The 12,742-nt window shown below is 59.9% G+C and overlaps 1 protein-coding gene across 2 annotated transcripts in view; it reads left to right on the top strand.

The window, feature by feature from the left end:
- The first annotated feature begins 6,003 nt into the window (after nucleotides 1–6,003).
- NOS1 (nitric oxide synthase 1) overlaps nucleotides 6,004–12,742 on the top strand; it is a 76,131-nt gene continuing 69,392 nt past the window's right edge. The window contains exon 1 of one of the 2 annotated variants that reach the window (XM_042022954.1): nucleotides 6,004–6,537. The gene's annotated coding sequence lies outside the window, so the exon portion shown is untranslated. The remainder of the gene's footprint in view (nucleotides 6,538–12,742) is intronic. The other variant, XM_042022933.1, reaches the window with a different exon arrangement.

Raw genomic sequence — 12,742 nt, 5'->3', positions numbered from 1 at the left:
ATGGGGGGGGGGGGGGGTCTGGATGAGTCCATCAGAGCTGTGAGCCTCTCTCTGCCTGGTCCAGCACTGCCAAACCCCTTTTTTCCCTCACTCCCACCGTGCCAGCTCCCAGCCCAGCCCTTTGGGGATAATAATTCCCAGCGAACCCTTGGATGGGAGACACAGCAGCAGAAAACCTGGGAAGTGGGCACATTATGGGCTGGCAGCAGATAAATTTCCACCCAGCTCAGCGGGTGAGAGCCAAGGGGCTGCTCCTCCACAGCCGGGCCCCGCGGGGATGGCTGAGCCCGGTGATGGAGCACTGGCGGCTCCTGGCAGCTGCTGCTCTGCTTGTTTGCTTCTCCCACGCTGTTTTCCTGGGATGCCACCATCAATCTGCCAAGCGGCCCCTCTGGAAAAGCGGCGCCGGTGCTGGCTGCTGGGGGTACCCAGGAGATGGAGGAGAAAATCCTGGGAAGTTCACACGGTTTTCCCCCCTCTCCTTCCCTCCTCGCCGTCGCCCGAGCACTTGAAAGGTAAAATAATGATGGCTGGCCATTAATAAACCATGAACGCTCCACACTTCTGTCGAGGGCTTTTCATCTTGCAGAGCCTGCAGGAGTTGGGAACCAATTAAACCAGGCTCAGCCCGGGCGGGGAGCAGGGTCGGAGCCATCCGGGAGGATTTTCTTGGGAAGGGGCTGCGCTGATGGATTCTCCCAGCAGGAGAAACGAGGGATTTGGGGGGAAAGAGCCACCACTCAATGCCCTCTCTGCCTCCCTCGCTGGGGTTGCCGCAGTGTCACCGTCTCCTGGATATGCAATAAACAGGGGCTTGCTTGGTAAATCTGGAGGGCTGCCACCAGTCTGGAGGGTAACTGGTCTGCACTGGTGTGCAACTGGGCAGCCCTGGTGACTCCAGCTCCAGGGACAGAGCTGCCGCCAAGCCCAGCACGGGGAGGCTGAGCTCGCTCCTGGCGTGTGGTTAATGAGATGCCAGCACCAGGACGGGGAGGAATGTGCAAAATATTCCCCAAACCAGCTTTAATGGCGGCTTTGGAGGATCGGGGATGCCTTTGGATCCATCCTTGCGTGGATCCGTGCGTTCGTGCGCAGGGAGAGGCGCAGGAATGCGCACACGTGGCCGTCACCTCCTCCTGCCTGGGGATGAGTCACGGGCCATTAATATTTCACAGGCAAGGGATGAACGCAGCGAGTGACAGAGGAGCTCAGCTCTCAGGCCAGCAGCTCCAGCTCTCCTGTCCCTGCCGCTGGGTGAGCCCACGGCGTCATTCCCACTTGGATGCTGGTGGCGGTGTTGGCACAATCGGGATGCACCAACACCAAACAGGGCTTGCTTTGGGGTTGTGACACTTTTGGGGCCGGTTGTGGTGCTGGAGATTACAAACCACCTCTGCTTCCACCAGGGAGGGTGGCTCTAGCTATGTCCCGGTGGTGTCCCAGTGCTGCCTGGGTCACCCACCCTCCCTCCGGACACACGGGGCTTGTTAGAGACACAAATCTGCCTTGATTTGTTTAATTCTCCGCCCAAATGAAGCCTTTTATTGAGCTGAACTTAAACCCTCAGCTACGCCGAGGTGCGGCCCTTAGACCTGGCCGGTGGCCACAACCTTTACTCGCCGTGGGACCCAGCGCTGTCCCCGCAGGGCCGGCCCCAGGCACCGTGGCAGCTTTGGGTTCCCCTTTCCGCTCCGGATCAGAGGAAGAAAAGGCTGGCGAGGAGCCGAGCCCGGAGCCGGGACGGTGAGAACCAGCGGTGCCCGCGGCCAGGGCTGCCGCCAGTCCCCGGGGGTGCCGGGGAGGGCAGAGGGGGACAATCCACAGATCCTCTGGGAGCCGGGCTGGGGCTGGCAGCGGCCCCACAGCCCTGAGCCGGCCCCGGCCCATCCTGCCCGTGCCGGTCCTGCCCAGGCCGGGCTCCCTCGCGGGGCTGCGGCAGAGCCGACAATGGGGCATTGTTCGGAGCTCCGATTTATGTTTCCTCCCCAGGCTCGCCTGGGCTTTCTCAGGAGCCGCAGCGAGCACAGGGCCGGTCCTTTCTGGGGATCCGGGCTGGGCTGAGCCCCCCGCAGCCACCCCAGCACTGTCCGCGGGGGGGTCCTGCCTAGGTAAACCTCCAGCTCTTCATTAGGGCTTGATTAGCTCATTAAGGGCTGCCCTGCGCCAGAAGCGGAACGCGCTGGGCCAGCTCGAGCCTCGGGGAGAGCCCCGGGGAGCCCCGGGCAGGTGACTGCCCGAGCCCGGGCTAATTGGCCACTTGTGTCGTGGCCACCGGGCCATCCTTTAACAGGATTGTCGCTCTGAGCCAGCGCGGAGCTGATCCCGCTTTGCAGAGAGACTCGGCTCCCAGCGGGATTAATTCCAGCCGGGGGGCGGCCCCCGGGGGTTCCCAGCATCTCCGGCTCGCCCGCTGGGGAGGGGCTGCCCTGCTCCAGGTCCCCCCGCTCCCGCTGGCCCATTGCTCAGCAGATTCTCTTTCCTCACCTCTATTTTTACGCTGCCCTCGGGGACAGAAACCTGACCCCCCGTGTGCCTGCAGACACTGAGCCCCTGCCGGGCTCCCAGCGCGGGACCCTTTCCCCTCCTGGCAGCTCTGGGAAGGAGGAGAGATTCTCAATTCCCAGCTTTTTGCCCTAAACTTGACACCCGCGGCCTCCTCCGGAGAGCAGAGCCGAGCCCTGGGCAGCAGCAGGTAGAAAAACTGGCTGAAGGTTTTCCCGCGCCCCACAGAGATTTATTTATTTATTCTGGGGTTTTTGAGGACAGGGTGGCTTTCTGTGCCTGGATTGAGGGGTGGGCAGGGGGTCAGGGCACGCTGGGTGTGCTGTGAGCTCCCTGTGGGGTGAGGAAGGGTCTGGGATGCTGAAGGAAAATAATCCCACACTCAGGGTTTGTGCCTGGGCACCCGGAGGGGAGAAGTTGTCCCAGAGGGGAATTGTCCCACCGGGGTGTGGGTGACCTTCCCCAGCACCTCGGGGTGCCAGATATCACCGAGGGGCTCTGGAGAGGGTGAGGAAATCCCTGTGCCCCCCATCCTAGAGACAGCCATGGGGCAGGGGTGCTCCGTGGTACCCCCTGGCTCACTTCCAGCTGGCGGAGAAACACATTCCAGCACCCTGGAAGGCGCCAGGCGCTGTGGATGAGCCCTCGGCCTCTCCTCCCATCCTTTTTGGCCGGCAGCTCCTGCCGGGACAGCTCAGCTCCAGCCTCCTCCAGCCCCACGGCCACGGGGCACCACAGCCCCGAGCTGGGCTGGCGGCTGGAGCAGGGCAGGGCCTGGCAGCGCGTGGTTCCACGTGGGATCGTGTCCGGGAGCGCTGGGATGCTGCAGGGAGGGGCTGGAAACCATTCCTGCCCATTTTTTCCAAGCTCCTTCTGCCAAATTCCCCCAAGCCGTGCCGCAGTGCTGGGAGCTCCCGGCGGGATTCCTGAAGGAAAATCTCGCTCCAGGAGTACTTGGTTTTCTCCAGAGGTTTTTCCAGAGGTTGCTTTGCTGGCTGCTGTGGCACGTGGGGCTCTGCTGTCCCTCTGTGTCCGGTGACATCGTGGCCTTGGCTGCTGCCCCGTGACCCGGGGGGCTGCAGGAGGCGACAGCTCGTGGACACTGGGATTGATGTCCCTGGATTGGGTTTCGGATATTTTCGGCCCTGCAAATCCCATGGGTGATAAAGCTCAGCACGATGGGTCCTTCCTCCACGTGGCCAAGCTCCCTTTTGGGATTTAACCTCCTGAAACTCTTATTCCCACCCTTCTTGCTCTGTTCATTCCCAATTCCAGCACCCTGGATGGGGATGGCTCCTTGCTCACCCCTTCCATGGGGGGGTTTGCTGCTGGAATGATCCCTCCCACGTGGGGATCAGCCCCTGAGCCCCCCCAAACCCCAAAACATTTGGCTGCTTCCCAGTTCATTTTGCATTTCCAGCAGTGCATCCATGCTTTGGGAGCAGCTAGACCACGGCTCTGCCGGGTGGGAATGGCTCTGCCATCTGGATTTCCACATCATGGATCTCCACAGGGGTGCAGGGAGGCTCCGGAGAGCTGGGAAGTGGGAGAGATGGGAATTGCTTGGTTCTGGCAGCGGGAATTCCTTGCCCCATGGCCGGGCAGGCACTACCAGGGGCTCTCCCCAGGTCCCACCCCCCGGGCTTGGCTGGGAGCAAACCCTGCCCGAGGCGCCGGGAGGGAAATGGATTGATGGCCTCATTATCCCTGCTCCATCCCAGAGCTTAAATACAACACACCTGGCCCTGGGAGCTGCTCCCACGCCTCCCACGGAGCAGCACCCCGGGAGCGCTTTTCCTGGGAAACAACACCGTGGCCATCCCTGGATGCAGTGGTGAGTGGGATCCGGGCTGTGCTGGGCTGGGGGGGATGCTCCGGGCTGGATCCGCGTGTGCCAGGGGTTTGGGATGCTGCTGGATGGGGTGACATGCTCTGGGGTGGCTGTTGTGGGGAGAATTTAGGGAATGAGTGGCTGGGAAGGTTGTGCTGCGCTCCTGAAGGGAGATGGGAATTGTTGTGGATCCAAATACCACTCTTGCTATGGGAATAAGGGGGGAAAGGTGAAGGGTTCAAATATTTGGGAAGCTGCAAAAACCAGCAATTTCCCTGGTGGGAGCTGCGTGTTCCTGCCTGGCTGCAGCTCCAGGGTATCCATCCATCCATCCATCCATCCATCCATCCATCCATCCATCCCTCCACTGCTGCTGGAGATGTCCAAGCCCCTCACAAATTCAATTATAAAACCGGAAAAATGGCCTGTCCATCAATCACAGCCCCTTTTCCTACTGCTCCCTCCTCGTTTCCATGAAGCTGGTTGGTGTGTGGGGATGGATCCTGGGAATCTGGGATTGGGAAACCCCAGCTGGGGCTTCAGAACCACTGAACTGCTCCGATGCCACTGCTGGGAGGTGGCTGCTCAAAATTCCTTCCCATGGAGACTTGTTGGTTAAATAGCGCTGGGGCAGAACAGCAGGGATGGATTCTGGCTTTGGGAAAGGAAAATTCCAGATTCAATGGCTCCCAGATGGATAAAAGTGGAGTTTGGAGCGAGGGCACGCAGGGTTCCTGCTCTCAGGAGCTGTGTCCGAGTCACCTCGGGATGGGAAGGATTGTGTGAAGTGTGGCAGGAACCTGCTCTGGAGGTGTTGACAGCAGCGATGTGACACCCAAAACTATTTTTATTTGATTTGATTTGGCTCCTCGGAGCTGAACTGAGGCTTTTGGGCAAGAGAGCCACGGCCATGTTGGTGCAATGGGCGGGTCAAGCTCATTTCTCCCTGCTCGGGGCTCTCGTTGGGGTTAAAATCTCTTCAGTTTAAAGAAAAATTGTTTCTGGGGATGTTCAGGGGCTTTGCAGCAGAACCTGATGCTGAACTGAGGTGCAGCTCATCCTGCTGGGTGGACGCTGGATGGGACAATTGGAGGGCTTTAAAAAGGACTCCTTTAATTAATGCAGCAGCCCTAATTGTTCGGGCACGCCTGACTTTGCAGCACACGGGGCGCTGAGGTCGCGGTGAGGAGCCTGGATGTGCCTTTCTGCTCTCCCTCCCTTTGGAGCTGAGAAAAATCAATGGAAAACCCTTCCAAACGCCGGGAGAGCGCCGTTATCTCCCGATCAACCTCAAACAAAATCCCACTGCGGCGTCAAGGACTCCTTGCCCGCTCCGCTGGGGGTGGGTTAAAAAATCAACCTTTCCTTACAGACGGATAAAATTCCTGTGGTTTAGGGCAGAAAGGCCTGGCCTGGCCCGGCTGGGGGGTGGAAACGCCCTTTTCCCTGCTCTGCACCTTTGGGAAAAGCATTTTGGGGAAGGGAAGGTCCCGACCGCCCGTGCCCGCGGCCCTGAGGGGCTGCTGGGCTCTCCCTGCTTTTCCCGTGGGTTGGATGTTTGGAACCGAACCCCGGAGCGTCTCCCATGCTCGCCGTCCTTCCCAACCCCCAGTCCCCCTAAACGCCCGAAACTCGTCTGGAAGCTGTGGTTAGGCAGGCGTGGAGCAGCTTCCAGCTGGGGAGATTAAAAGTTACTGAATAACCCAACTCCTCCGCCAGCCGCGGTGGCCGCGGGGGCTGCGGCCGGTGCCAGGTGCCCAGTGCCCGGCGGGCATTCCGGTCACCCCCAAGGCACCAGCGATTTCCCCCCGTCCCAACCCTGGCGAGCCACAGGGGATGTCCCGGCTGGGCCGATGAGCAGGGTGAGAGGACAAGGACACAGCCGGACCCGACGAGGGGCAATGCCACCGTGGGAAAGCCGGCGGGGAGCGCGCAGCCGGCTGGGCACGGCTCACGCAGCCCTCCCGCAGCTCCAGCGCCGGCTGAGCCCTTTTCCTGCCGCTGCCCAGCGCCTCCTCCCCTGGCTCCGGCCAGCCCCTGCCTCTGGGCGAGCCATGGCCTCGGTGTGTGCCTTTTGTTTGCTCTTCCTTTCGGGACCCGGAGCCCGGGGCGGAGGGAGCGGGGCCCCGGCCAGGCGGCAGCTGCGGCGGGGGCGAGCGGGGCGCGATGCCCGGTGGCCTCTCCGCGGCTCTCTCCGGACACAAGTAAGGCTGGGGGCGGCGGGGACACGCCGTGGGGGTGGCTCTGCGCGGCCCGGAGAGTGGGAATGGCTCTGGTTGCCAGCGAAGCGGGAGTCGCAGTTTTCCAGGATGGTTTGTTCGGGATGGGATCGGGGGGGTCTGTTCATCTCCCTGCTGGTCTCAGCCTGGGAATCCCAGGGGGATCATTCCCAATCTCCAACCCTCTGCCTGCTCCACCTGTTCCTCGCCTTGGACGCACCTTTGGCCCTGCCGGGGTGGGCTGGGGATGCCGTCAGCACCCGGAGCAGGTCGGCAGCTCCCTCCTGGCTGGGGTCTGCAGGACCCTTTTAGGCACCGACAGCCTTAAAAGCCCCTCCCAGGTCCACCTTGCTGCGCCTGGGGGACCTTCGGCGTCTCCTCCGTGCCACGGGCTGGCAGGGCCGTGCTCTGCTTTGGATAAAGCACAGCAGATTTCGGGCACCTGCAGGGATGTGGGGTGCGGCTGTGGGGAGGGGAGGAGGAAAAACATCCAGAGGGGAAGGGAAGCATCTCCTGCGGGGAGGCGTGCGCTCCTTCCTCCAGCACGGAGCTCATCCTGCGAACTGCGTCGGCACCGCAGCTGCTCCGGCTTCCTGGGAAGTCCTATTGATGCCAAAGCAATCCTGGAGAGGGAGGGGGAATGACTAAAGTTATCCGCGGCCGTGTGCGGCTGCAGATGCGGGGGTCCTTCCCCCCCTTCTCCCTGTTTTTCGGGGAGGGGTTCCGAGCCTGTGATCAAAAGCTGGAGCTGGCGTCCATCTGCTTCTGACAACCTGAGCGCTCGCTGGCAGCTTCTGCATTCAGAGCCTTGAATTCCTCAATAATTAGGGGAGTTTTTTCCGAAAAAAATCCCCATCTGGGTTTTTTCATGATGGGAATGAAAAGCCAAGGTGGGTGTGGGAGGGGGCAGGTGGATTTTCAGCCCTAGCAACCCAAATCTTGAAATATTACATCAGCAGCGAAGAGGTGTAATTAAGTAGGAAACAAATGAGCCCAGCTAATCTGTTTTGCTTGTTTGAGCTTAGCGGAGTGCAGAAAACAAACAGAGGCTGAATGATGAATGAGACTTCTTTTTATTTATTTTTTTAAAGGGTTTTTCTTTCCCCGAGCCCCGAGGGGGGGTTGGGATGTGGGTCAGGAAACGCGGCCGCTCTCCCCCGCGGCTCCGAGGTCACCCGGACGTGGCAGCCGCGGCTCTGCGCCGCCGCTCGCCCGGTCCTGCCTTTAATTGCCCGCTCTGCCAAGCCGGGCTCCCTTGGACGCCTTCCCGGAGGGATGGGGATGGATCTCCGCTCTTCCCCGCGCCTGGGGTGGCATCAAAGCCGCGGCCCCGCGGGTCGCCGCGCGAGTGCCCTTTAACGGGGCACTGCCACCTCAGCCCGCCCTCCGCAGCGCCAGGAGCTCCCGCAGGTCCCCGGGGCATCGCTCGGCGCTGGGGTTTCTGCAGGGAATTGTTGCTTTTGGGGCACCCTTGGGTGCCAGAAGTGGGGGAGGCTGCACGGGGACCCCCCCAGCCTCCTCCCCGCCCTCCGGCTGTCACCCCACGAAGGACAGGGGGACACGGCCCTGGCCGTGAGGCTTTCACAGCTCTTTAAACACCCCGGAGGGCTCCAGCAGCTTGAATGTGTCCCCGCCCGGCCGGGTCGCGGCATCTCCCCGCTCGCTGCCCCGATTCCCCCGACGGGGGCTCGCGGGGCTGGGGCTGCTTTTGGGGCTGGCTGGGCTTTGGGATTGTTTTCTCGCCGCTCTCGGGCGCTGTGACACGAGGTGCCAGGAGCAGATGGCAGCCATCGGCCGGGCCGGCTCTCAAATCCCTGCGGCTTCTGGCACCGTGCTGGGCAGCGGCTCCTCGTAACCCCCTCGCTCCCACGCTGCTCTCTGGGAAAAAAATGGGGGGTTTTGGGCCTCTCCGTTGAGTATTTTGCATTTAAGGCCAGGAGTTTCTCGTTGCTGTCTCTGGTGTGATGCCCTGAGCTGGGGATGGCAGGGGAAGGAGTTTGTGGGTCTGAACCGCTGCCCATCAGTCAGTGGTGACAACGACCCTGTTCCCCCACCGCCCTCCTGCCAAACCTTCCAGAAATGGATTTAAAACCAGAAGAAATGAGCGGCTTTTTTGGCCTCCGAGAGGGCAGGGGGCTGCGCCACGGGCACGGCTGGGTGGGAACGGGGAGCCCGGGAGGGCTGTCCCTGTCAGCATGCGGGGTCACCGCGGGATGAGGAGCCTGAGCTCCTTCTTGCCCCAAAATCACGCGGCAGAGAAGCTCCCCAAATGGGAGAGCCCCAAAACGCTGCACGGCAGAGGAGAGCCGCTCCCAGTGCGCCCGTCCTGGGCACAGCGTCCCCCCAAATCCCCCCTCGCTCGGTCCTGCCCCTTTGAAGCCTCCTCGATGGGGCTGTGCCCCACCAGCAGCACCCCCAGCCCTGCCCCAGCCCCCCCTGTGCCCTCCCTCCCCTCCCACCCCCGGAGCGGCCGGGAAATTGGGAGGCGGCCAAAATGAAACAAGTTTTCCCCTTCCCTCCTGGGTGACAATTTCAGCCCCGCGGGAGCTCGATGGCCACCAGCCAGCTCCCGAATCCACAGCCCCGAGGGGAGCAGCAGCCCCTGCCTCCCGCCAGAGCCAGCACAAGCACTTCTGTTGTTATTATTACAATTATTGTTCTATTTCTTGTCAATTCTGTTTCTCCTCGGCGAGGGAAAGGCTGGAGCGATTTATTCGCGGGCGTTGCAGTGGCTGCCTGGTTCAGCAGCGCTGCCTCTTCTCTCTCCGAGCAATCAGAGCAGCTCTGGAAGAGAAAATTGAGCAACTCGGGAGCGGGCGGTGTCTTCCTCGCCGAGCGAGGCTGTTTATCCTCCTCGTTTGGGCTTCAGCGGAATAAATTTGCCAGACAACAATGATATTACCCTCGTCTCAAAGACTTTATCAATTTGCAGTTGTCTCTCCGCTGATAGTTTTTTATTGAGCTGTCTGAGATGATTTCCAAAGAGAGGACTGCAATTTCAACTATTAAGTAATTTGGGAGAGCAATTAGTGTGAATCTGGAAACTCCCTGTGTTGCTCCTGAGTAAATCAACCTCTCTGCGAGAGCGGTGCTGAAAGAGCCTGGGCTGATTTATGGAGAAGGGAGGGGGTTTGGCCAGGGAAACAACAAGGAGAGAGATCCTCGCCTGGAAAACTTTAATACTTTGGTGATGCCGTGGTTCAGAGGGTGCTGGGGACTCGTGGGAGCTGGGATTTGCTCCAGGGGCATCCCCTCCGTGCACCCCCATCTTCAGAAGGATTCTCCGCTGCCTGGAGAGGTCCCGGTTTTGCTTCTGACTTGGTTCTCCCAGGGATGGGATGGAGAGGAGGGATGGAAGGGATGGGGGCAGGGAGATGAGGGAAGGCAGAGGAGATTCCATTTCCTCTCCTGGCCCAGGATTCCATGGGACTGGACCCAGCTCATATCTCCCAGATTTGAACTGGGAGAGGGTTGATTTGGATGAGATACAAGGAAGGTGCTTTTTAGGATGAGGGTGGTGAGATGTGGCTGCCCCTGGATCCCTGGCAGTGCCCAAGGCCAGGCTGGACATTGGGGCTCGGAGCACCCTGGGATAGTGGAAAGTGGCCCTGCCCATGGCCGGGGTGGGATGGGATGAGCTTTAAGGTCCCTTCCCACCCAAACCGATCCAGGACTCCATTCTCCGACACTACAGGACTCTGTCCAAGGCCTGGCTTAAGTGAGGTCTCACAGGAGCTGCTGTTCCTGATCCGCAGCACCGTTCCCCTCTCCCGGGAAGGGATCAGCTCCACTGGCCATGATTTCCACCTGATAAATCCCTGCTGGCAGCTCCCAGTGCCTGCCACATCCTTCACGGGTGGGATCGGCTCCCAGGAGGATTTGCTCCATCATCCCTGCTGGATGACGGGTGACATCTCCCTTTTCCCTGGGCTCGGGGAGCTCCCCTGGTCCCCAGCATCACCCAGGGGCAGGAGCAGCTCCGTGAGGGCAGAGCCAGAGGGGTGAACCATCCCAGCCCTCCTCTCCTGCTCCAAGGTCATCCCAGGGAAGGTGTTCCCGGCTGCAGCGAGCACAAGCCTGGAGAGCCTCCAGACGGCCACTCCTGTTTGGAGCTTTTTCCCGGTGGCCGCTGCTTCCCCCTCCGAATCCCTCCGTAATCCACTAAGGGACCTCACATCTCCCTTTCTTTCTCCTTCTTTTTTCTGCCCCTAAAACAATTAGCTTGGCTCAAACCCTCTGCAATCCATCAATTAATACGAGCTGCGGCAGTAAATTAAAGGGAAACAGGAACAGCTATGCTGGGATTAGGTCACTGAAACTATAAACTTTGGAACAAATCAGATTTCCTTGGGAAGGGAAATGGACAGCGGCGATATGTCAAGCCCTGAGATGAGACAGGCTCGGAGCAACTTTCCAGAGTCTCCCGACTTGGCCGCTGGATGCCAGAACTTCTTCCCCAGGGGAAGTTTTGGGTTGCCAGACCCCGTGGCTGCTGCTGGAGGCTCGGATGGCCAAATAAACAAACAAGGAGAGAGGGGAAACGGGAAAGGGGTGGGGACGAAGCCGCAGGGACGCTCTGGGTGTCAGGAGCTGCTGCCCCCTTCTCCCCCGGGGTGATGCTCTGGGTTGTCGTGCCCTGCTGAAAGGTCGGATTTGCCCATTCCCAGTTCTCCCAGTGCCATTCCTGTCCTGCCAGTGGAAGGAGGGAGCGGTGCTGGGAATGGTGCTCAGGGGGCCCAGCAGAAGGGCCGGGGGGAGGCAGGGCACTCACAGCTCTGGGCCAGCTCAGGGAAAAGGGGATGAAAACCCTCCCCAAAGCCACGGTGAGGGGTACCACGGGGATTTCTGGGCTGAGGGAATGAGATCCTTGGGCTGGAGCTCTGGAAGGGCTCAGGCTGCCCCTTCCCTGCCCATCCTCGCTGCTGGACAGGGGTCATCTGTCCTCTCCTCTCCAGGGAGGATCCAGCTGTGCTGGAAGGTCTAGAGCAGGGATTTGCACCCTCCCGGCAGGACAATCCCAGCCCCTGTGCTCCCATGAGCTCCAGAAACGCCTCGTCCCTTCTGGCCTCAGTTCTTGGCTTCAGGAGCTGCTGTGAGCTGAATTCCAGAGTGTCCGTGAGGGAAACTTCCCCTGCTCTCTGCATCCTCCCTCCCTCCCTCCTCCCTTCCCACAGTCTTCACCCCAGGCTTTGCCCTCCGGGATCCCTGCTGCCTTCACGGGGAGCTCCCTGGCACCCTTCGAGCCCAAACTCCTCTTGCTGCTGCCCCCAGCACTTAACCCCTGCCCACACAGCGATTCCAGGGCCAGCCCATCCCTGCAGCTCCAGACGAAGTCTTGTTAACGCTGGAAAACCTCGGCTGGAACAGCGTGGGAGCTGCAGGGCTCATCCCTGAGAAAAACAACCCACCCTGGCCTTTCATTTCCTCCTAATGCTGCGTCTCAGCCGTCCCCAGCTCGTTCAGAGCATCAAAGGTGGGAGCGCCGGGGCTGTGGGGGCTCCAGCACCTCCCGGGGCTCCCACCCCGCGTGGGGTCCGTGGGCATGGTCCTCAAGGAGCTCCATGGGGTGGGGAATCTGCCCTGGTGGAATTCGGGAAAACCGGGAAATACATTCACGTTTTAACGGGAACCATCGGTTTATAACAGTGCAGGAATGCCGGGGGAAATGGAGCTGCTGCTCCCTGGATGGAATGGGGTCAGCGTCCCCAAAACCTGTTCCGTGATGGTTCCCCACAAACGCAATCTGCAGCCTGAAGCACTCTCTCGGGATGGAGCAGAGAGGGTGGAGCAGAGTGGGGACACCAGGCCAGGCTCTGAAATCCCTGCAGGGAGGGGAATTTGACGGGACCCTGGAGCTGATAAAGCTCAGAGCAGCTCTCACACGAGGGATGAACTCTCCAGGGGTGAATTCAGTTGATTTTAGCCTAATTATAATTAACACCCCCCTTCCATCCCAGAGTTATCCACCCCAAAAGTGTGGCCACCCCTTGCCGAGAACACACTTTGTATTTTATTTTATTATTATTATCAGTAGTAGTAGTAGTATTATATCAATTTATTTATTATTATTTCTTAATTATTATTACCATTTATTATTACTATTTACTATTGCAATTTATTATTACCATTTATTATTACTATCTATTATTACCATTTATTATTACCATTTATTATTACTATTTACTATTAC

The sequence above is a fragment of the Corvus kubaryi genome, unplaced genomic scaffold (assembly GCF_017639235.1).
Source record: "Corvus kubaryi isolate FWS band 111438036 unplaced genomic scaffold, C.kubaryi_AGA036_p1.0 127, whole genome shotgun sequence".
In the NCBI taxonomy this organism is placed as follows: Eukaryota; Metazoa; Chordata; class Aves; order Passeriformes; family Corvidae; genus Corvus; species Corvus kubaryi.
The sequence above is the reverse complement of the archived record's forward strand: the minus strand, read 5'-3'. Positions and strand labels throughout refer to the sequence as shown.